Source organism: Larus michahellis, chromosome 4, assembly GCF_964199755.1.
Source record: "Larus michahellis chromosome 4, bLarMic1.1, whole genome shotgun sequence".
Classification (NCBI taxonomy): Eukaryota; Metazoa; Chordata; class Aves; order Charadriiformes; family Laridae; genus Larus; species Larus michahellis.
This window is the reverse complement of record NC_133899.1, coordinates 6278758-6303948: the sequence shown is the minus strand read 5'-3', so window position 1 is coordinate 6303948 and position 25191 is coordinate 6278758. Positions and strand designations below refer to the sequence as shown.

General features: G+C 41.6%; 1 long non-coding RNA gene across 2 annotated transcripts in view; it reads right to left on the bottom strand.

The window, feature by feature from the left end:
- Window positions 1–25191, bottom strand: part of LOC141741799 (uncharacterized) — an 80573-nt gene that overhangs the window by 28252 nt on the left and 27130 nt on the right. For both annotated transcript variants that reach the window (XR_012586477.1, XR_012586476.1), the window contains exons 4-6: window positions 24285–24394; window positions 18506–18630; window positions 7465–7611 (exon numbers count right to left, since the gene is read on the bottom strand). This is a non-coding gene — a long non-coding RNA (uncharacterized LOC141741799). The remainder of the gene's footprint in view (window positions 1–7464; window positions 7612–18505; window positions 18631–24284; window positions 24395–25191) is intronic.

The window sequence follows — 25191 nt, the reverse complement described above, 5'->3', positions numbered from 1 at the left end:
CGACACTTGCTCCGTGAAAATAAACTGGAATAAAGTGATGTACACGAGAACCAGCCTTCCCTGCCCAAATTTTTGGTGAATCCAAATACTGGAGAAGATCTCTCTGAAGTGGTACAGGCGATAGCTGTCCACACTGAAAAACCAGACCAAACCCTGCTCATCTCTGCTAAAGGCCACTGCTAAAGTTGATCAGTTTGGATCTGCCTTTGCCACTCAGACTGTGCAGTTTTGCTTGAACTTGGCAGTTACTTTACAGCTGCAAGGTGAAACTCCGACGACTGAAATCAACGGCAAAGCTCTCGTTAGTTTCAGCAGAAACAGGATTTCACCTTATGATTTCCTTCTGTATGAAAAAAATCAAGTAGAGACAGAGATCAACCGCTTGCTGCCCAGACATCTGATACCAATAATACTTTTTTACTCTGTCCAAAACTATATTTAAATTGCATTTCTGGCAGGTTTTGAGATGTGTGATATAGATCTCCTGCTATCACATCAGATGTAGTTTCCCTCAGAACTGTTGAACCAGATGTAAAACGTGAGAGAAGTAAAAAGTAAAATAAAAACCCTGCTCAGAGTAAAGTGTTTTTGGCATGTGGCTATTATATATGGGGGTTTTAGATGTATATCTCCACTCCAGCCATTTAAGAAGGTACACAGTACCATAACTTTATTGGAGCTGATTAGTGCCAGCTACTTGTGATCAGTAGGAATTTAAAAACCAAGGGCTGCCAAACACTAACAATTTACAAACTGTATGCCAGCAATGTGCTGCAACCGAATATTCTGTAGTGCACTTAATTTCAAAGTAGAGCCATATTTAGAACACTGAGGGGGGAAAAAAAGAAGCTAATATATCACGTCAGCATTTGATTTTCAGCACTTAGAACTCTACATGTTCTGTTTCTTACTGACAAAGAGAACCGGAGGCACAGAGTGAAAGGAATTCTTGCGAGGATGTCAAGCATTTGCACAGACAACAGGTACCGCTGTAAAGTAATTCTCCCTTTTCAAGCATAAAATTGTCTCGTACAAATCTCAGTTGCAGATGCGTGTAGGTATAGATTTGAGTTACAAATGAAGAGTGGTGAACAAATGCTTTGGCAGCAAAGGTGAGTCAAAGCAGGGTGACACGGAGGGAGAAAGAGCCGCGCTCTCAGCCCATTAGCATCCTGATTGTATCCCACTCCCCACAGACGGAATGATCACTTGCATGACATTCAACACTACCTGAGGAGCAAAGGAATTTAACCAACCGCCTGTTCTGAAGAGAGCAGGGCAATGATTCTCCTGTCACTAGTTTTATCTCTTTGCGACCCCTTTTTAGCCCAAGGAAATCACTCCTGATTTATTGTGCCGAGAGGAGGATCAGTACGAGTCTATTTCATCACAAGACCACAAGTCCTCCAAAAAGTGGGGCTTCCCGTCTCCCAGGGACTTGAATTTGTCCCTCCCTGGTGATTATGTGTCTATTAACATCCCAAAGACACTATGCTGCATAGCGCCTTCAGTTAGCTACTACGACATGGACTGCTCTAAAAATGAATATAATTGTGTCCACTGACCAAACCAAGAGAAAAAGAAGGGAAAAAAAAAAAAAACAAAAAAGCTATAAAGCCAGTTCATCCAATCATCAGGAATCAAAAAAAGGCTTCTCAGGAAAAAATGCGATGAGACAAAAATTCCACCTGATCCCAGGGGAAAGGAGATGGCTTTGTTGTACGCAGCACCCTGACACCAGCTCAGAGATGCAGAGATGGGCACTACTGACAAACGGGCACAAAGAACTGAATCTGCTGTAAAGTAAAGAAGGCTCCTTCTATCATTCCGGTCCATGAAAGATACCCATGGGATCTATTTTTTTTTTTTTTTTTTTTTACTATGAACAAAAGACTTTCAGAGCTTATCAAGCCAAAAAGCCTCACTGAATTGAACCGAGTTAGAAGTATAGCTAAAAAAATATTCACCCATAATCCTTGTAGTTGGTCTCTATCTACAGCGCATTTTCTGTCAGTACCTAAATCCCCTTAAGTAAACACAATATACTGAAAACTCCATGCTTAGCCAAGCTCCTTCACAGTATGAGCAACTTTTAAGAGTTCAAGGAAGCAAAGATGCAAATCAGGCCTTTGATAACCTGGCTCCCTGATGCAAGACACGGGGCATGCAAGGACCAGGCGAAGAGCCCCAGCGCGACTGGAGAGCAACGAATGGCATCATTCCCGTCCTTGCTGACTTCTGGCAAGTGCTGCTTGGACATTTTAATATCATTGTAATTTGTAATTGTTCAAATTGATGACATCCCAGTTAATGGTGCTACAAAAAATTCCATGAACTCCGAGGCTCGAGGCTCAAAGGCATGCCTGTAGGATGGAGCGCGGGGATTTGGGCAAGGGGAGTTAAAGTGGCCTCTGTGTTTGATACGGGCAGATTTAAATAAAGGTCCGAGGAATGCTCAGGGAACGATTAGGGCCAACAGTCGCGAATCTTTCACACTGTCACTGGCAGGGCAACTCCAACCCCTCTCCACTGTATATTGCACACAGCTAGGATGGGAATCCCCGAAAACCTGTTTGGAGCACCTCGCCCTAGCGCACCCCGCTGTGAGCAGTGTGCTGAAAACCAAGCCATATCTATGATTATTCATAACCAGGAGTGTCGCGCATTCCTCGGAAAGCACACATCATCCTTTGTACTCCGGAAGAGTCGCGATACACCCTGGTTTACCCGAAGGGCCTCAGCAGAAGCTGTGGGGTTAGAAACACACTTGTGATGACGAATGAAGAGATTTCTCAACACGTATTTTAATTTGGGGTTCTGCACTGATTTACCGCGCCCCACTCCTAAAAACCACAACCTTAGATACGGCGAATATTTGGAAATATATGGAAGTCCAGATGTTCTCTCATATGCTACTGGAAAAGATCGCTATAGACTATGTTCCGTAGATGCCAGTTATGATCTTTCACATCCATTTTTAGAGTATTGCTGTAATTTAAAAAAAAATAATAAATTGATTCTAATGGTAAGTGACATTTTAGTTCAGTCACAATTACAATCAACCAGACTCACTCTTTGCCTTAGTAGCAGGATATGAACCGTAAGTTCATACAGGGTTAAGTTTGTCACCCTCAGAGATTTCTTAATGACCCTTGTTATCTAAACCCCAATTCAGAACGGTGGCTGTGTATTAGGTTTTCAATGCACATCCTCAGATGTATTAGGACACGAAGTGAACCCGACAGGGAGAAGAATATTTCCTTTCTCCTCTGATATGCCCCAGGAGGGTTTTCTGCAGGTGACCTCCTCAGACCTTGGCTCTACATTAGAGTTATTGTCCTGAGAGAAGATTCAGTTAAAACACCCAATTCATTTCATATAGTGCTCTTGAGTTTATTCTTGGTGGCAGCTAACTTGTAAAATTTTATTATGGATTCTTCTTTGGTTTGCTTGATGGAAAACAATTATTCTATCATCAGGTCTAAATGATAGACCTTGGCGGACCACACAATTTTCTTTCCATTACTATTTTCAGATAAAATGTTAATTTCTGCTTAAAAAGAAGTTCAAAATATCCTTCCTAACATGATATTATTCTGATTCTGTGATTCTGTGATATTATCAACATGGTAATTTAGACCTCACGCTTCTAAATGGCTCTGTTCAAACAGGTCTGATAGACAAAAATAAGCCTTATGACTTCTGAATACAACCTGTTGGCTAAAATAATGAATAATAATAATAATGATGATGATGATGATGATGATGTAGCAGCATGCTGGTGTCTCTTACAGGAGCAGAGCTCACTGTAAGCAATACACAGATGCTCGGTAAGAGTTCATCGATGCCTGACCCTGCTTATACTATTATCAGACAGACAGACACAGTGCAGAAGAGTCCTACCCTACTAAGTGAAGCTGAAGCACAGAAAAATACACAACTTCTGCAGAAATAAAGAAGCTGTCCCCACAGATGTGTCCCCACAGCCTCACACGGCCCCCAGCTCACAGCCCAGAAGCAGCAGGGACCTGTGGGAGCAGCATTTCCCTGCTTTAGCAGCTCTGCTTTCTGCGCAGGCTGATGCAGCCGCGCCACTTCCAGAGCCAGCCCATCTCCCAGTAACCCAGGTATCTCTGCTCTTAATTACGGAGGGTAGGTGTACCCCACATCACTCAGAGGGTTTGAGAAGGGCTATGCTGCCACCTAGAACCAAGACTTCTAAATCCCAGCTGAGAAGAGCAGCTCTGTCTGTTCAGGTGTGGGGGTTCTTCGGCAGTGGAATTTTCTCACCAGTACCCTGGCGTTTCAATGATGGCAGAGCTAAGCCCGTACAATTTATTTACATGCATGTTTGGAGATGACCGTAGAGTGTACCTGACCTTGAAATATATTGCTCTGCAAAGACTTTGGCAGGGAGCTATTCTTACACTACAATAAAATTTTTGATGCTGCGATCCCACCCCGGCTTCACGCCATCGCCCTCACACCTGCGCTGGGGTGACAACTCACCAGCTGAGCAAGGAGCTACAGCCACCCTCGCTCTTCCCTGAACGCTGCGTGTTCTCCAAGATAAGAGAAATAAAAGTGGATAATGAATGTATCTGAAACCTCTTAAAACTCCATCAGGATTAGAGAAAAGAAGCCAACCAGCTGCAAACTGCAGTAGATGCGGTCCCTCAGAACCAAAGCTGCTTTCAGGAATGGACAAGTTTGAGTTGGATGGGCCTATTTTCTGGAAAAAATAGATCATTTCGGGTGTTATGTGCCCTCTCTCTTTCATGCAGACACATGCATCAGAAGTCTGATACGTTCATAGCAACGAGAAGTTCCCACTGATTTCACTAGGCTTCAGGTAAGGATGGTCTGTGCTTACAGGAGGTTGAACCCAAAATATTTGTATCAAACCTTTTCTTTTAAATTCCTGGGCAACAGTCATTTAAACCGAGGTTCACCTCTCATCCCACAGTTCTGCTGTTTCCACCTTGCTGTTTCTAGTAGAATTTTCTCTTGCAAAACAATCTGCCATCTACTGAAAAATTCACAGATACTTATAGAGCCATTATTCACATATTTGTTATATATATCAAGTGAAAAAAACCAAGCCACTAAAAAAATATTATGCAGTTTCTTCAGTGCACTGTACAGTCAGATTGCTCTGATGAGATGGCAGATGCCTAAGAAATTAAAGCAAAGGTAGTGCTGTGGATTTGTATTTAGAATCTGGTTGAAAGCACAAGGAACATCTGAAGCAGCTTTGTGCAAAGCCCGTTCGCAGGGATGAATCCTGTTTTGTAGCAAATATCACGGTGGGGTTAAAGTCTGTTGAAAAAACCCAGGTCTCCTGGAGGAAAATGTACGGGACGTGATTTTATTTAAGGCTTAGAATGAAGTCCTAGGAAATAATTCAGTGGGGTTTTTTCATGCTTGCATATACACGTGAACATCAATTTGGAGGCATGCAGAATTTTACGGTCCCATGGAAATTAACATGTTAATGAATATTAACATGATAATTAGTAATAAACCTAAATGTGTGTCATGCAGTCGAGTGAGCCAAGAATGAACCAAATGTATTGTACCAACTAACCCCCCACAGTTACAAGACAGAAATGAACAGCATTTTGTAATTATACACAGTGACATATTTTCTCATATCTACTGCCAAAAAAAATATCACTTTTTGGAATTAAAAGAGAGAGCAGCAAATAGAAACAGCTATGTCATCAGTAATTGCAAACATGTTTTCAACTCCAGCTTCTGATAACTATCCAAAGACATTCTTTTAATTGGTAAAATTGACAACTGTCCAAAAATAAAGAGTCCTTAAGGGCCATATTCACTCCTAACAAGTCAGATTAAGAAATGGGAGTGCCAGAGGAGTACCTAGAAAGTTTTGAAAGGAGATGGGAATTAGCAAATAAGCAGCGCAACCGAAAAGTAAATGGAGCTGCTTGTAAAGGGACTTTTCAGATATTACAAGATTCTATTAACTTTGCCCCATGGGGCCTGATCAAGTTGCCCAAGAGAGATGGACAACAGATTGGCTTACCGTATCTAAAATATAACCCCCCCTCACAAGAACACTAAGAGGATTGCTTAAGATAAGTCTTCTTAACACACGAGCTCTCTAGCATGTGATAAAACAAGCTGGTGAAATCCAAAACAACTTTTCAGCTGATACAGAGTAAGAGAACTTGGTTCCAGAGCTTTACAACTAAAAGATGCTTTTGCAGGGCATTTTTCTTGGACGCAGGTGAGATCTGAGTCCGAGACGGTGTCTCATGTTCCTCAGGGATAGTGGGAGAAGCTGAAGATCACATACACAAATCCTCACCCCACTCACAGGTAAAGTGGCTTACGTAAATACGGTCTATGAAACGATCCAAAGGCAGGCAGAGGGAGACTCTGCCAGATCTCCTCTGCAGCCAAAAAGATACTTCACCAGCCTGATCATGTTTGAACATTAACCTTACTTACAAGGATTATTGCTCGATAACATCACAGGCAAGCAGGAGAGCAAGGTCCCTACTCTGAAGTTTCTTATCTAAAGAAATTTTGCCTTCCAAGTATCATACTATACCCAGGTCAAACAATGAAGCCCGTAGAAGACCGCAGATTTTGGTCCTCGTGGACAGGAATTAGGACACTGAATGCCTCTAATACTTTGAGTCTAGGGAATTCAGAATCCCAAAATATCTGCAGGTCATAGATGACACAGAAGTAATGAAAAAACCTTCAGTGGTAATAGCCCTAGAGCAAATTCCAGCTGGAATTGACCTAGGAGAATTCTCAGCAAGAGAAACGTCTCTTTATTCACCTGGCTGAACAAGCAGGTACTAAAAGCCTGTATGATCTACAAATCTCTGTCCACTCACTGCACAGATATATTCCAGATATCCCATATCAATATTTTGCCATTTGCTACTGATGGTTGTGGGAGAAGTAAGTTGCAAGGGACTTTACATGTCCCGACCTTTAGGTTCGAAGACATCTTCAAATTCTTGCTCCCTTGAAATCAGCATTTCTCCCCACAAGGAGTTGCCTCGAGTCTCCTTGTAGTGTTTAAGCTACTAAAAATACTGCATTCAAAGAGTGATTAATAAAGCTTGTTGGGGCCCAAGAGTTGCCACGGAGATCGCTTTGTGTACATCTTAAAGTATGTGTAAATATGTATTTGGACAGTTGTTAAAAACATGTATAATTTTTCCCAAACACCACAGCTCTTTCCAAACAGCATAGTTTGATGGCATAATGCACATTTAAAGATTTTTTAATAGTCTGTTTTATTTATAGTTATTTACTCAGTAGAGTACATCAAGCCTTCAAACCTTTGTGGGCTATGTGTGAACTAAGTAGGCATTCACCCAGTTTTTTAAAAACATGTGTCATTTAGGCAGTGGATCGATCTGTAGAAGTCATTACAACCAGACACTGCACTCAGAAAAAATAAGACTTGAATATTACCTGGGGAGAGTTACTGTGATACTTCTACATCAACAGGGGACAACTCTGCTCTCAGGATGCCAGTGTAAATCCAGAGCGTGTCCATTAAACCAATGCTCTTAATGCTGTTTTTCCTTCTTGGTAAGTAGCAGCACAATTCAACTCTTTCTGAAACACACGGAAAGATACAGAGGAGGCAGAGCGCACTGTCAGTAAGATTTCCAATAATTCAGTTCAAAATACAGTATGAACAAACATTTAGTAAAGGCTCTCAGAAAATCCTATTCCTCTCTATTTTAGCTGGCCTCTTTCATGTAAAACTTGAACTGAAATCTCCTTTCGTAAGTTTTACAACATGCTAAATTCAAACACAGTAACACATGTTGGTAAAGAAAGACTCCAACGAGTAGCACACCACAAGTTCTTCAAGCATAAATTATTTGGGACATGCTTTCCATTGAGTAGATCAGTCCCAGAAATCTGGTTTCTATTTCAGTACTGTCACTACTCTGTTGGTAGCATCCTGGTCATCTCTTAACACACCTCAGTTTTCTCCCCCTGCAAAGTCTTTTGCAATTCGTTTTGAGTTATAATGGTGCAGAGGCACAATAAATGGTTATAATTGATTTTGGTGTTGTTACTGTTGTCAAGCGAAGTTTCTTTAAATGCTCAAGCTACATTTCTGTCTTGTGCAGAAACTACAGTAGTATCCCAGATACTATTGCATCACCAACAAAACTGGAAAATATTCAGAGCACTTAAGAGATTTGCAGAGACTCAGACCTAAGAGCGTAAAGTGCATCAAACGATCTACCACAGGCCTATCTATATATCACAGATATCAAATTCAACTTTGAATGCGAGAAGGGAAAAAATGAGAGATATGAAATTCATATACTGTAATTAAATGGAAAACACATGCAAACTGTAGCAGAAAAATAATAGAAACATGAATCGTGTATATTGCATCTGTCTGTTATTATGGTAGGAGTGGCAATGATTAGTAGAAATAGGGTTGCAAAACGATTTCTTATATAATATCACTTCCTGTGCCCACGGGGTAACTGTAATAAAGACAACTCGCCCTCAGGCGAGGGCAAAGGCAGAGAGCACAGCCCCTTCTGCTGGGAAAGAGCAGCGCCCAGTCGCGCAGAAGCCTTGCCAGCCGAAGGAGGTGCTGACGTCTCCTCCTTTGAAGGTACCAGCAACCAGTCGTGGAGCCGGCGCACTCACTGGAGAGAGAGACACCACTGCCAGGGACCTACAGCCGAGATTACCCCAGTTAAGAATCTGCTTCACAGTCATCCCGCACAAGGGAGGAACGCTAAGAACGCTCTAAAAGCCTTAAAATGTTGATTTTTATGGACAGTGCTATGCAAATTCAGTGATGCATAAATATGAATTTTTACATATACACTTAGACTGGGAACTCGCCATTACGCACACGTATGAATGGCCCTGCTGAGTGCAGCGAGAATATTCCCATGCTCAGCATTATTCATGAACGTTGTGCCATGCCTTTTTGTGTATCAAATGTAAAACAGCTCAGCTAACACACAGACATGGGTGTCTCTCGGGGTCCTTGTACACACATGACTTCCAACAGGTAGCAGTCAGCCATTAACATATAATGGTGATGGGCTGTGCTTTTGCTTTAGGAGTTTAACCCCGAGGTCTTCCAGAAGCAGAACTTACCGCATTGCCTAAGCCCACAAGATAAACCAGTGGCAAGCTGGAGCTGGCAATCTGGGTGGAGGATCTCCCCCCTCCACCCAAGGCTGAGTCACTGCAGCTCCCTGCAGCCGAAATGTGAAGGGGCAAGATCTTTGTTGGTGGTTGATGCAAGCAATCAGTTCAGCTGCCTTTCGGAAGTGCTGAAATAGGGGACCTTTGTGGGGACACCTGAAGTCTGCAGCACTGAAGTTCCACATTGGGTCTTCTGTCCACCAGAAGGTAGGGTGGGCTGCAGTAGATTTGACTGACACCCTCTGTGCAGCTGCACCAACTCCAAATAGCGTGAGGGAGAGGAAGCTAAACTGGCTAAAAACATCTCTGCTTCCTCCTGATTCCAAGAGCTGCATCACTCGGGTACGTCACCGCAATGCCCAGCTATTGCAGACGTGTCTAGTCTTACAGATACGCTGCTACGAGCCCTGCTGCATTAACTTAACTAACATACATTAACTAACTAACATAACCCTCCCGGATTCTTTATGCGCTGTGCTGGGTTTGGAAAAGGTGCAGGGAAGAGGGTATTTTTCTGCAAACAGAATTTTTCATAAGAGGCATAGTCACCTTTTGCTATTACAAATACAAGAGCAATAACAATATACACAGGCCTGAGCACTAATGGAGATTCTGGCAGATATTTTTTCCCTGTCATAAGCACACTGGGCCTAAGGCAAGGTTTTCCTCTATTTAATAAAGAAAATGGAAAGGTAGGGAGAAAAAGAAAATAAAAAAATAAACCCTGCACTGCCTCTCAAATTACACAAGCTGCTAAATATTTAGGGCATTCTTTCCCACAAACACTTCAAATGGACGAGAAAGAGGTTTGTCTTCTTGACAGTTCACATCCTCTCGTGGGCCAGACTCATTCCTCTGGAAGCTCACTGAAGTCAAGGATACAGCAGCAGGGATGACAGATGAAGCTCACGCTCCACATTTTAGTGGTACCTATCTGCTGTTCGTACCAATCAGCTCAAGATTAAGATGCAAGTGAAGGCGCTAAAGGTTCGGGTTGAGGAGACAATTAAAACAGCAGAAACTGTCTCAAATCTGTGGCAAAAGGGGGTGTGTGTTTAATTCCACGCTCAGTGTCTCAGCTAGAAGGGAACGGCTCGAACGATGTAACAGTAACTAACATTGTTTTTCAATATCTGCTTAGAGTGACTTGTATTCTTGCTGTTTGTTTGTTTTTTCCCCCAGTTGTAGTGAACTGCCATCAGGTACGCTCGTTGCACGGCTGGTTATCTTCATTGTACAGAACCAAGTGACAAGTGCTTACAGTTGAGGAGTAATGGGCCACCCTGCAAACAGCTCCTCCCCCTTTGCAAATCATCAGTCCAAAACACTTCTAACTTCCTTCAAAACACCAAGAAAACTTCTCCGGCCTTTCAAACCGGAAATAGCAAATCTGATTTTAATAACGGGCCCCAGCCAATCTGAGTTTATTAGCAACTGAATTAGAAGTTCACCCCAAGTCCCAATGAAAATCAGTGAACAGTCATTAGATCAAGTAACAATGAAAGCAAAGAAGACAAGAAGCCATAGCTGTAACCATCCATCCAAAATTAACTGATCAGCTATCAAGCAACTGCTATGTTAAAAGCTTTTTCATGTTAGGCCACTTGTTCATCATAATAATTAAAATACAATGCTTTAATAAAAGAGTTTCATTTATATTTCGATAGTCAAGCTGGCACTTAACTGGATTTGGGGCTGTTCTCAATTAAGAACTGTTTATGATCTCCAAAATCCCTTCTTGCATGTTTCTGAGATTCTGCACCAGAAAGAGGAGGGGAAAACTGGCAAATCATAATAGAGATGTGAGAACTGTGCTGGGGAAAAAAAAGCAAAAACCCCCTGGAATCTGGATTCTGAATTCAATCAAAGCCAAGCTGCACTGAAATGTGAAAGTTTGGCCAACTTCCTAAACTCTGGTATCATGATTTTCATTTACAGTACTTAGTTTGCAGCACGTATTGATTTCACGTTGGGTTAAACACTATTTTTAAGACAAATTTTCGATTTGCAAGTTTTTCACCTGCCAATTCCCAGTCCTGCCTACCACACCGAACATCCCCCATCCTGACCCGGCGTGAGCTGGATCCCCAAATCACACAGCCGCCCTTTGAACACCCCAGCTCTGCTGACAGCGCTTTCACAGGCATGTTAGCACAGGGAGGATGAGGACGCTCCGGCTCACGCTGGCCTCCCATCACCCTGTCTGTCTCCACAGCTGGAGGCCGCCTCGCTGTCTGAGATGGTGGCTGGAGCTCAGCGGCACACACCCTCCGGTATCACCCTCCTCCGGCTGCTCCGCAACCGGGGAAAGGTGAGGACATGACAAAGAAGCAGCAACTCTTCTTCCTCACTTCAAAAGACAATACCATGCCACTAATAATCCTTCACACTTAAGTAACAGCCAGCTTTATAAACAGTAATTAAAGATGCCTTCTGGTGTACCTGCAAAGGAAACATTAGTTTTGTTCTCCACAAGGACCACATTTTCTTTAGTGACTTTTGATTAAAGGAGCCAACCTTGAGCACAAAAGGCTTAATTTTCAGGGGGACGAGCAGCTACAGGTCATATTGTATAACCTTCCAACAGTGTCTCCTACCATCAGCTAAAAGTTAAAATCTGATGTTTTCAGCAGAAAGCCTCACAATCCTTCATTTCAGAAACTTTCTGCATACTGCTAATGGGTAATTTTGAAAGAGGGACAGGATTCATACAGCAAAGCATTGTGAAATCTGTTAATCATTTTTACATATATATATATGAAAAAAAAAATACTTGCTTAATCCCTTGACATCTCCTTGAGTAAACCTGCCAGGGATGAATTAAACCAGCATTCTGAGATTTACTATGTCTCACTTATTTAACTGGACACACGGGCTGTTCACCTGCTTGTGCTTCTCTCTTTATTTTTCATCTTCGAACTGGCCAAGGCTTTTACCACTCACCGTTTCCCTTCTCCAAAAATCAAGCCTTCTCCGAGCGCTAGTTGGAAGTGAAAACTGGTGACAGTTACGGCCCTGCCTACTCAGAAAACCCAGTGCAACCTGGGTGAGCCCAGAGACGCCAAGTCACTGCTCTGTCTAATTACAAACCCGAGGCAGATTAACCTTTGATGACTAAATTAATCTTCTAAATAAAATGAATATGCATCAGCCTGCAAATTAGGATTAAATGCTTAGCAGAATCTTTATGTGATCAAGCAGGTTTTGTGGTGCAGATGTTAACCATTAACATGAAGCAATAAAATCATTCTTTTTTCTTATAATAACACCTAACAATTCTAAAGCCACCTTTCATCTGAGAATCTCAAAGGGTTTCATAAACATAATTAATTAACCCTCTCAGCATCCAAGACAAGAGCGTAATAACATCCCCATCCAACAGCTGAAGAAACCGAGGCATAGCAACATCCTAGACCGCGTGCCTCGGACTCCGCGTAATGTGGATGCCCTGTGCTTTGAAGACGAAGAAAAGACCAGGTTTGCGTTGGCTTCACCCCTTGTCTCACGAAGCACTTCTGCCAGGACTGGCAGGGTGCCTTCTCCCTAAGGCTGAACTACCGCCACGCGCACATGTCCCCGTCCCAAAACTGCTCCTGGTGGCTCTATACAGCCCTTTAGGTCAGGCATCGCCTCCGCCGGCCGTGGAAACACAACACGCGTGGGCAATGCTTTGCTCACCGCGGGCTACCCGCTGGTGGAGCAGGCACATTCGACTGCACCAGGACATCTTGTTACTATAAAAATGGAACTTGTCTCACTACTGACCAATTTCAAACAAACATTACATTTTCTAATCTACTACTAAATTCTGAAATAAATCACTCCGGGGTCAGGGGGAATCTTTTCTGGAGAAAAAACTGTTTCTTCTTGCTTTTTCCCTTGGGCATTGGGAACTACTAGTCCCTTAAAGTATCCATTCCTCGCACATACCAGCTACAACAACTTAGTCACAAGGGGACCCCGATGATGGCAATCCCACTGCTTTTTGACTGCTGGTGGAACAGTTGCCCCTCCATCTACGTGAAGTAAAATGCTCGCATGGAAGCCTACCACTGCCATCCGGATCCTGGCACTGATACTGGAAGAGACGTGGCCATGGTTCTTCCAGGCTCTCCCAGGAGACCAAATCGTTTCAGGGAATCAAGGAAACTGTCTGCTGAGGTCCACTTTCTCTGCTCCTTCTTCCAAGGGGATATTCGTTTCCACGTGGTTTACAATGAGGAATTCATCATGACTTTTCATTCATTTCATTAATAACCCCGATTTTAATTTCATTGGTTGAAAACATTATGCACTTGGTTATTATCAAACTGTAAAATTAAGTTTTAATTTGATCTATTTGAATCAAAAATAATGTAGGAGTATTAGTGAGCTATAGACGGGCATGTGAGAATTCATATTCACGGTAATTCAATTTGCTGACGTGTTTTGTTGTCCAATCATAGCAGCTTTTCCTCGTATGTAAGTTTTTCTTTCCACGTAAACTGAATCGATGGTGTAAAATGTCCATTACTGCAAACGTAATTTTATTTGCTTAAAAGGGAACTGGATGAGTTCTTAAGGTCAGTTTAAATTTCTTGGCTTCCGAAAGGAAGCTTAAACTAGAAATTTACAGTTATTTTAGAATATTCACATCACATATATAATTTTGACATATAAGTGACTTCCACAGTACTGGAAGTTTGACATTTAAAAGCATTTGTTGTTTTCATACAATGACTGCTAAAGTCCATGGAAAAATTCCAAGGACTTTAATAAGCTTTGGACTGGGCACATTATTCCTATGAATGTAATTCTTGATACCTCTCATAACATCCTAGGCCATGTGAGAAACTTAGGAAAAGCAATCAACATTCCTCCATCGACTTTTGTATTTACATTTTAAATTTACCATTTAAGACTTTAATTCTCCATAAAACTGCTAAAATATACATAACTTCGGTGTTATTTAAATGTTTTATGATCCTCCTGAAATGATCAGCTAATTAAAACCACTTACCTAATTTAGTACCTTAAATTTACCTTCCTTTATTTGGAAGGAATTGGATTTAATGTGCAGGTTTTGTTCCTTTTTCTCTCTCAGAAAATCTTAATTTGGAAGGAAAATCATGATTATATGGTAGGGAGGAGGATGTCTTTTAGGCTGCAAACTTTAACTAGTGGTAATCATTAGCTACCATGTATGACATGGCGTATATAATTAAGAAATAAATTTATTACAGAAACTTGGAATTATCAATTAAAAAGTAGTCAGTGCAGTCCCACAAGGTCCGATATGATTACCTGTGTTATCTGGGCTGTCACTTCCAATCCTGGTTTGAATCTCAAAGACCTCTGAGGGGTGCTCCGTGTGTCAAGTTGAATAAGTGAGACAGCCTTAGTGGAAAAACGCAATGATACAAGCGGGTGCAAACACAACTCTTCCAGAGGAGAATAAAGATGTCAGCTTCAACTTGAATATTATTGGCAAACTGTTCTTCCTTCCTGCTGTACTTCTGAATGGACTGACAGGACCATTCAATTTGTGGCTGTACCACAGTCAGTTTGATGGGTAAGGGGGGGCAGAACCTCAGAGGCATTAAAGGACGCTCCAGCCTCTTACATTTTTTACTTACTTATTACCTTTGCAGACTTTGATTTTTCCTCCTTCAGAGATTCCTCAAGTTTAAGGCCCGTTAAGTTATTTAGTCCCACCTTGTATATATGCCAGGCCATTAAGCCACATTCACTGACCCATCCTTTACGAACCCTTCTCCTTTTCTCTAAGCTACCTGTCATAACACTGATCTACACATATGTATCAATGATGGGGCAGTAAATTAGTGTAAAAAAATAAATAGCTCCTCCCACCAGCCTTTCTCTCCAAAATCCCAATTCCAGCAACATGATGCTGTTGCTCACTCGGAAACGGAATGAAAAATTTGGCATCCTCTGCTGCATCAGATTTTGTTTCTTGTGCCGAGCGTCTCATATCTCTATTGCTCTGGGCTCCAGCTTGGACTAGAAAAAAAATGAACAGAAAATACCATCTCATCATATTTTCGACCTGATTGGGGTAGATGGATCTTAAATACTTTATATTCAGCTACGGAGGCCGGGTACACCTCTTTATGAATTCAGATACAAACCAAATGACGTTAAAATCCAAGTTGTTCATCCACAAGCTCAAAATAAAATCCTATTTTTTTCTAGTGCTACGTAACTTCTGCAAACCGGTACACATCAAGAAACCTAACATGCTCTTCACAACTCCAGTACCCGCCTGCGCACTAAAAATTCTGACATTTACCAGAAACAGGGAAAAAGAAAATAACATCCCAAACTCATGATACCATTATTTAGGACACAAGTTGAAGACTGTCTCTTGGCTCTGAAATGAAGACTACTGTAGGCGCAAGAACACTGACAGACAGTGATGGTCTCCTCTTTTAAAACTATGCTGACAGCACCAGCCACTGTTCAATTTGGTATGAGGGAGCGTCAGTAAGAGTGAAATACGGTTTACCTCACCGCATCATGCAAAACATAGCATCTGTGATTCCCTGGATTCGCCCCACGAGCGTTCCAAAACGTGCACAACAAAACCACATGAAACTCAGATGATTTCAGATCACATTACAAAGTCAAAACACAGAACAGATTCACAGAAAGATTTGCTAAGGTTCACCAACCTGTTGACTGAACCTGGGCCCCGTTCCAAGCAAATCTGGATTGATTAATGTTTTCTTTAAATCAATATCACCTGACGTTCTTTGCTGCTGATACGGATCTCAGCGTTTTCTTTTCTCTTTGGAATTTCGGATGGCTTTAAGTATGGAGCTGAAAACAGTACATGGAATGCACATCCATCTATGTACTGAGGCGCATGTAGCACCGTTCTTCCTGCAACGCAATGAAATATTGCAAAACCAGCATCCCACCGACCTCGGCAGTATTTTGCACTATTATTAGCTTTTTGGTGAGGGCTAAAGGTAGGGCTTTTTTCAAATTCTTCACGCATTTAAGTATATAGCAGTAAAGGAGCTCCTTCTCCCTTTCAAACACGGGACCAAAGCGAGATATACTCGGCTATACAAGGAACTGAACCTCTCTCTAATGGACCCCCTGAAACCAATGGAACTACTTATGGACTCATACACCATAACCTATTGTGAGTAAGAGCTACTGTAAATGAGCTTTGGAAACTATATTCCAGCTACAGTCGCACTTGGTGGTTTGTAATATTCCAGCACTTGCTAAATATAAATAAATGAAATAAAGTGGGAGATAGTGATACTCTGACTTCTGTTAGCACCGACTGTACGTTTGTTCCAAGTGTCTGAGCAATCAGAACACTACATAAATACCTTGCCATGCCTGTGGGATCCCATGCTAAGTTATAATCCATCACTGAAGCAGGCAGCTGCTCTTGAAGACATGCTAAAGCATTTCTGAGGTTGAATGTAATTCATTGCTACACCCTCTGGTTGCATGTTTATTTCCTCTAGCAGGAAGACGCGGCTACACGCAGAGCAAGTTGTATGCTGGAAATTTCACTTAAAATTTGCACCATATTAAACAATTATTGACCAAAGGCTCTGGAATTTATCAGCTGATTTATCTTCTCCTTTCTATAAGAATTCTTTGTCAATAACTTTTACATTCAGGAACTCTACCTTGACACATAGCTTATCTGTATTTATATCTTTATTTGAAAACTGCACGAGTTTTCAGGATGGAGACAGGTAAAACCAGCCAGATAAACAAGAAGAATCTGTCCCTCCATGTCCTCAGTACACACACATAAGAACACGCATTATGGGTGTATGAAAAAAACCCTGCTTATTGCATAGCTCTTGTATTTATTGTCTTCATTTCTGACTCCTGGTTTCAGACAAACAAAAAACCGAGGAAAATGTTAAACAACTGCCAAAGATTCTGTTGGAATAGAAAAGGAACAGGAATATTGTAAGACAGCCTGTTCCCTCAATTTCTTCTGGCCAGTTTGTAGTCCCAGCAGATTTGCACACACTTTGAACCCGCAGAGAGGCCTGGCAGGGCTGACACGAGCTCAACTCCTCTCGCCTTGTGAAATTCAACCGCTGCGACTTCATAGGCGGCTTTGGCAAAACACAGAGATCAACCCAAAAGAAAAAGAGATTTAAGACTGACTGTACTCTTAAGAAGAATTTTTGTCAGCAACTGAAAACGCCCCCAGTGTTTCATCAGGGAACTTTCTAGCAGCTTAATTTTTCCCTTATTTGTTTGTATTGCACTGGAGCCCATCCCCAGTGTTCTGAGCTCCTGCTTTTCCCTTTTACTACCGATTTAGACGTCAGTGTCCACTAATGATCTAAAAAAAGGAATCTTTAATGTTCAGGCTGTAAATATGCCAGAGTCCCAAGAGCCTAACATATGTCAAAGGCACGAAACGATGCCCATGAAAGGGAACTCCGCATCTGTGTTTGCTTAGCGAAGAACTGCAGGACTGACCTGTGGACTGATGTGGCTGTTTAATATGGTCTCCGCAAACCGTTCAATAACATCAGAACTGCTGTTTAATCCTCTTACCAGTACCATTGACATTATTTCATGTTCTACTAATTCCAGCCCATCTGCAGAAGAAATACTTACCTCTCTGGCAAGCCGATAGAGAGGGCCAAATTTTTTAAAAGGCTGCAGCTATAAAGTTCCATGTATAATTTCAAAACAAGATTTTTTTTCCATCAGAACGCCTTTACAAAATCTTATAGTCTGAGTCTCATCTCACTTTTACTTTTGCAAGTCAGGAGTAAAGGGAACGCAAGGTGAGGATCAGAGCCCAAAGCTCCATGAAATTGAATTTTCTGAAACAAATATGCAAATATATTTTGACACTGTAGCTCCAAAGGTGTTCAGTGTAAAAACCTCAATTATTTGGCTACTGGAAGAACAAAAAATATATTTAAAATGGAAAAAAAAAAGCGGTTGGTATTTGAGAAGCTTCAGAGGTATCTATATTTCTACTTTGCAACTTCTTGACCAGTTTTTGCAATGTTCTCCCCTTATATTTGTATTTCCTATGGAGAGTTTGTGGCAATCATAAATGGGCACGACCAGGTTTTTCACGTGGTGATTATCAATTCATTGTTCAACATTACAAAACACACTTAAAATTACTGAAAAAGAAAGAAGAAAATGATTTGTTAATAAAACCAGTCTTATCTTCATGATTTCCCCATGCATTTCCAGAGAGTCACAAAGAGTGCTAGACCTTGAAGGGGAAGGATTCAAGGGAGTGAAAACTTTCTGGCTTTGGAATGAACTAACGTTTTTGATGCTGTACAATCATTCTTACCTCTCTTTGCAGCCTTTGGGGAGTCACAATCCATCCAGGAGAATCAATTATTGAAGGCAACAGTAAGAGCCTTGTGCTACCATTCGTGTCACGTCACTGTCTTCTGTCGGAGAACACAAGTGGGTCTGAAACCAAAGCAGACACGTAGTGTGAATGAACTGCAAAAAACCAGAATATTTCAAAATCTGGAAGACTAGTTAACACCAATGTCCTGCTCAGAGTATTACACACCACAGACACTGGTTGAGGAAAGAATGTTTCTATATACAATACACTCAGGCTCCCACTATCACTTAATCCCTCTTCCATCTATGCCAAATTCCAGCTGCAGTCCGTACTCGCCTCCAAAGAACCAGAGCTAATAGTAAAGTAACAGTTGTATCTATTGGCTCCTTCGCCAGCATTTCACAACAGATATCATATGATTAGGTGTTAAGTGGGACTATTTGCACTTTTGCTTATGGCACATATAATTATGTAATTCTGTATAATGCCAAAATGACTGCTTAAGTAGCAGCTGCACAAAACAGAGATACTGGTTGGACAGCACAGAAAATACAATCTTAAATAAAACCAGCACAGTAAAAAATACACACATACATATATATGTATTTATATACCTTCAGGGCTATCTAACATGGAATGTTTTTACAAAAAGATCGCATCAATGGTTCTTAAGCAGGACTCTGCCTCTCTTCTTGCCGATGAAAGTTTTGCCAGTGCCAGTCCCAGAGTCCTTACAATACAAAACGTGGTTTCACAGATCCTTAAAATGTCGTGGATGAAACTCTTAGAGTTCATGATCTCATCCATCAGCTGTTGCTGGTGTTTGTCACGGAGCAGGCTGGCACTAGATGGCTCCGGCAGTGTTTTAGGTGAGGTGGTGTAGCACATGTTTGTGCACTGAGTTTGCCAATGCTTTAAAGCTCTGTCTGCAAAGAACCTTACAAGCAGCACAACGGATGTAGACAAACCATATACAGACACCCTCTGTAGAGTTCCCCCTGGGGAATTAAATGAGTAACTGTCCCTGCTGTAAAAAATATGGAGGAAGGTACTTTTAACTTACTTTTATTATTTTTCAGAGATGTCTCCTAAATTCATGGCACAGTAACAGAGCTTCCATGAGCTCTGATTAAAGTAATCCCAAAGCATCAAGGTTGGTTAGAAACGCTGTTATATTTTACAATACATCCTTCTAACCATATGGGTAAGGTGGTGGCAGTGGTAGGAATGCACCACAGAGGTGCTCTATGGAGGTCAAAAGGAGATCACCATTTGTTTAATTTAAATAAATCGATTTGTTAAACAAGGAGCTGCTGAGATTATACAGTTAGAGGGTGGAGAGCAAAGAAAGATAATTATTTTTGTTTGCATAAATCATTTTCTTATTACTTGAGGATCAGAGTGGTATCGTTTGGGTTCGAGAAAAGAGGGCAAAAGAAGATAAGTATATCAATTTGCTGATCAGGGTTACATGGGATTTTGCTGCTGGGGCCGGAGAAAGGAAAGAAGATCATTATTTTTATTTAAATAAATCAATTTGTTGTGATCAGGGATCACACGGGGTTGTGCCGTTTGCAAGGAAGGCATAGGAAATTCTCCTTTATGGATAGTTAGTTGTAGAACAAATGTTCGGGCACTACTCTATCAAATGGAAAAAGGACAAAAAACTTCAAGACCACAGAGCTGGATTTCTGTTTCTGTTTTTTTGAAAGACCCTGTCTTTGGCACGTTGTATTGGTCTTCAGTTTGAGTTGAAACAATAGCCGTTACACTTTTAACACTCTGAATCAGGATTATATATATGCATCTGTGTGTGTATGCGTATATAAACCATGTATATAGATAATGAGATTGAGAGATAGCCAAATAGCAGCTAACAGGGCCTGATCCTGCCAAAGCCCGTGTACTTTGAGGCAGTGCCTGCTGCAACTACTGGAAAAACTCCGATCGCCTTCCCAGGATGTAGGATCAGTCCTCCAGTGGGGAATATTCATTTAAATCAATGGCCATTCTGTGCACATACACTTCAAGGGCCTGATATTTGTTGCTTCTTTTCTGAGGCAATTAATGAAGCTCTGTGTGTAATTTTAAAGGCCCTTCATGAACTAACTGGAAATCTACAGCACTGAACATCAGTGGACTCATATCCAAAACTAATAGCTTCAGTATCACTGCCAAAAATTGACTAAGCTCTCTTTGTGCCTGCAAATGGGGTTCTGTAGGCAGTATCCTTCTATCTGCCTTCAAGGGATAATCTCCTCTTACAAATAAAACAATTGTTTCATTTGCTTATTGCAATGGTTGAATGAGGCTGCAGAAAATGCATCTCGCTGGTTTTGAATGTTCCCAAGTCAATCGAGTGAGGATTTGGGGAGTGGGGTTGCTTTCAATTAACATGTGTTGCTATTTGCAAAACTAGTTTAAAAAAACGTATTTTCACAGGTTTGGATGTGACTGATGCAAAGTAATAAGCAAACCATTCCTCTCGCTATACCCAATTAAAAAAATGGCTTAAATGTAGTGTACAAGTATAAATCTGTATCTGCAGGATCAAGGTGTCCGATACGTTACCTTGGAGTAAAAAGAAGGAATAGTCTAGTTAGCTCTTTAACAAACGAAACAATGTTTAAGTAATTACAGAAAACAGTGGGCCCCAACCGTGCCTTGGAGGCTTTCAGAGCCAATGGCGTAGTCCAGGGGATGAATTTGCGTTTGTAACAAGAATGATAAATCTAACTAAACATCTTTATTTTTACAGTACCTTAAAGAAGCATTTTTATTTAGTGCAGTCATATATCTCCACATTATTTTGAAGTATGCTTCTTTATTGCTTTTACATCTTCAGAATTGCCTGAGGAAAGCATCCTTTTCTCCCTGTGTTTCATTGTTGTTACCCTTGTAGAGTATAACATGCACAAACTTGATTATGATTAATTGAGGGCTCTGGCAAATTATGTTTTTATTCCTTTCCATCTAAGTCTTCCATCTGCTCAAGGGGAAGAAAAAAAAAAAGGAAATTTTACATTTATAAGGACACTCAGGGCTTTCTGGGTAAATCATCAGAACAACTTGTTCAGCAGTAATGGCTACAAGTGAAGAAAGTCTTCCTTCGCTCTTACATCATCGACCCATTAACGCATCTCCATCCTACAAGTAAGGCTGAGAGACGACGACAACTGGTCAAACCGCATTTGATCCAAAATCTTGCTGCAGAGCTGGAGTTGCAAACTGAATCCAACCAGTTTAGAATATTGCTCAATTAGATCCTACCACCAAAGAACCACTTAAAGCAGCTAAGTACTAAGTCGGTAAATATAAACACCTGTGTCCTTCGGCATAATGCATGTAACGTCAGGCATGCTATTTATAAGAGGCTCTGTTGAAGTTCTTACCCAAGGTGATGCAGCTGCATATACCAGCCCATTAAGGCTGGTGTACCACATCAGATAAGGCCTTTCCTCCAGGGTTTATGATTCAGGTATAAATGCTTGCCAGCCCCTGGAAACTGGCAAATGAGGTTGCACTTGGCAGTCTGGGGTTTTCTTAATAGGATGAATGACAGAAGCAAGAAGTCATGTTTAACTTGTACAAATGGGAGGAGGAAAAGGCAGGGCTTTTTCATTTAAAGACGGCCTTGTTCTCCAGCCTTGTTAGCGCATGGCACAGAGTGGCCCCTTTGGCTGATGAGAAAGCAAAATTATGAGGAATTTGCTCCTCCGAGACCACAGAGTTGAAATAACAGAACGCCAAACAATTTTAGCAATCAGAATGCAGATACAAAATCGGTCTTTAAAAGGCTGGTCTGGACAGCTGGTGGCATGGGGACACGGGCTGCGAATTCATGACAAGGTCAACATCAGCGGCGTTTTTCTTGCTCAGCCAATAATGTGAACTGAGCTGCTGGCCTTGGTCCAGGCCTCTGTGACTAACACTCCAAATGACTAACACCACACCACTCTTCTTGAACCACCACGGGAGAAGGCAGGTTAAATCTGCAGACCTTACGCTGAAGTGAACGGCGGAGCTCTGGTGTGATCTGTTACTGTAAATCAGCTGTAAAGGTGGGGAGTCCAGCAGGAGGGATAATAATCATCATCAAAGACAAGCATAAATGTGGGTCTGATTGCCTGCAAAGATGACATCTGACGACTAGCAGGGAAGTTACTGCAGTGTTCCTGCACACAGGTGGACAGAGTTGAGGCTGACTAAGTGCCAAAACACAAGGAGTCTGTGGTTCACCTGAACCAAACTAGATTTAGAGGTAGATACAGAAGCTACACTTCCTCTGCCAACATTTGCAAAAGATCCTTGTCAAAGATGTATTGACAGCAATGCTGCAAAACCTCTCAGCAGCACACTAAAGATTAAATTCTCTGGTAGCCTCGCAGCAGACGAAGAAACCACTTTGTGTAACAGACGTAGGTTTTTGTAGCAAAACCAATTCTGTGGAAAGGGCAATATGGATCAAGCGTCCTCCATGGCAGAGTGAACAACGTGCAGAGCAACAGATAAACGCCACACGGCCCACTCTACAGGAAACATCACCAGCAGACACTGCTTAGCAAGAAGGGATGTTCTATTTATCAAGTCCAAAAGGGTTTTATCCCCAGTTGAGCCTCCCTAGATCTCGGTCAAGTCATTTCAGCCTTCTGGTTTCCAGGCTCACAAAACGGAGAGGCTGCATTTACCCACCACTGCACAGGGATCTTGGTAAGAATGATCCAGCAGAGAATAAACTTTTCCAGGGATACATATGGCCTTTTCCTGCTGTAATGCCACAGCTGGGCTAGAAGTGAGGGGCGTCTGATGACTTCACCCCTCCCAGAAGCAATCCACACACGTCCAGGCCCGAGCAAGACATCACATGGAAGATCTGGTGAGTAAACTAATCTGGTGACAAAGCTACTGGAATCTGTGGTCAGAAACCCCTGGAAACGTTGTCCCAGCTTGCTATGGGGACTACTACAACAGGAGCGTCCTGCTGCAGTCTTCCTCCCCTCCCTGTGCTCACACATCAGGTCTACACAAGGGCACAAGAGTTAATTCGGTCTTCTGTGGGAAGCTCTGCATGAAGCCTCTTTAATTGGGCTTCGTGCAAGTGTGTGAATCTCATCCTGATACTTCCAGGGCACTCAGGGAAACATTAGAATGGCAGCACAGCAGAAATGGAAAACGCGTTATCATTCATTGGCAGCAAATAATTTATTCGATATCCGCCATCCCTTTTCTTTTTTTTTTTTTCCTGCTGTCTGTGTTTGTGATTGTATGTGAAATTAATTTCTGAAGAGTTTAGCTAATAATTATTGGTGAGAAGATCCTGTCAGTCTCTCAAGATAAACAAGAAATGGTTCCGGCTGACACAGATTGCATGTCACATGACTATCCTATTTTTCTGATTTAATAAATATTAATCTTTCTGCCTTTTGGGAGCATTGTGCAATATTTTTTTTATCTTCTGATTTGACGTGGGAAATGGCTGGTACATGCCAAAACTACTCCTGATATATAAAAAGGCAAATTTTCCTTATTTCATTTCAAGACGAGACATTTTTCAAATTAAAATTAATATGCACACAGATTGTATCTTCTCTTACACAAATCTACGCAACGTGCTATTTAGGGTGTGCCTTTTTTCCTAACCGCGAATTCTTCTAACATCAGATAAACGAGATTTATTGTCATATTCCCATTTTATCTTCTAAATTTTGCCTAGTGGGAAAGCGTAAAGGAGACAGGTGACCCCCCCAAAAAAAACTGCAGAAAATGATCTTACATCAAGGCACTTGGCAGAAACTCGGATCATCTCTTGGGAGTTGCCAACCTTGCTGAAGATCTTCCTCACTGCCTTGAGCAAAGTCCTTTCTTCGTGCCTCAGTTTCCGAGCTGTAAAGCAAAAGGGACAGGAAGGTGTAATAGTTCTTTCCCTTGCTCCTTCTGTCTTATTCCTACTGCAAACTCTCCAAGGCACGTCTGATTATGCATTTAGCAGATGGGGGCTCCAAACTCAGCTGGAGCCTTTAGGCATTACTAGAGTATAAATAACAATAATGATGATGGAGTGTTAAAATAGATGGAACTTGTTCTTTGTTCTCCCTAATGTGAATCAAACTGTGGCTGGACTTATATTTAACACCACCGGCGAGTTTATTTATGAGAGGATTTATCAGAAGTGGTTGGGTTTAATTTCCTCTAATTCACACTGTATGAAAAATGGCAACTGTCTGATTTTAATCTATAACCCGATGATAGGGCTTCCCAGAAATAACAAAAATACCACATTCGAGGTATCCAAACAGTTCCCGCAGGAGTGCAGGATTGCGCCTGCTGCCTCACACCTCTGCTCCATCCCCTCCCTGCCTCCTCTCTTCCAACCATATCTGCAAAGGCCAAAATCGCCGAAGCAGTAGATAAATTATTAACGGTAATAAAAAGAATTTCAGGAGTTCAAGTGCCTCCCTCGGCACGTTGATTCACAGAAAGAAAGAGTTAATCTTTTGTTCTTAGACCGGCCTTTTTGTTTTTTAACCAAGGGGATACGTGTTTGTTAAGCTGCCTTTTCTAAGGTGGAAGGAGGAGGGAGAGGTTGTGAAAAAACACTGTCCTTTTCAAATGGAATACATGCATGAAGTTAAATATAAACGTGCCTTGACAAGCTCACAGATTATCGCGGGGTAAAAAAT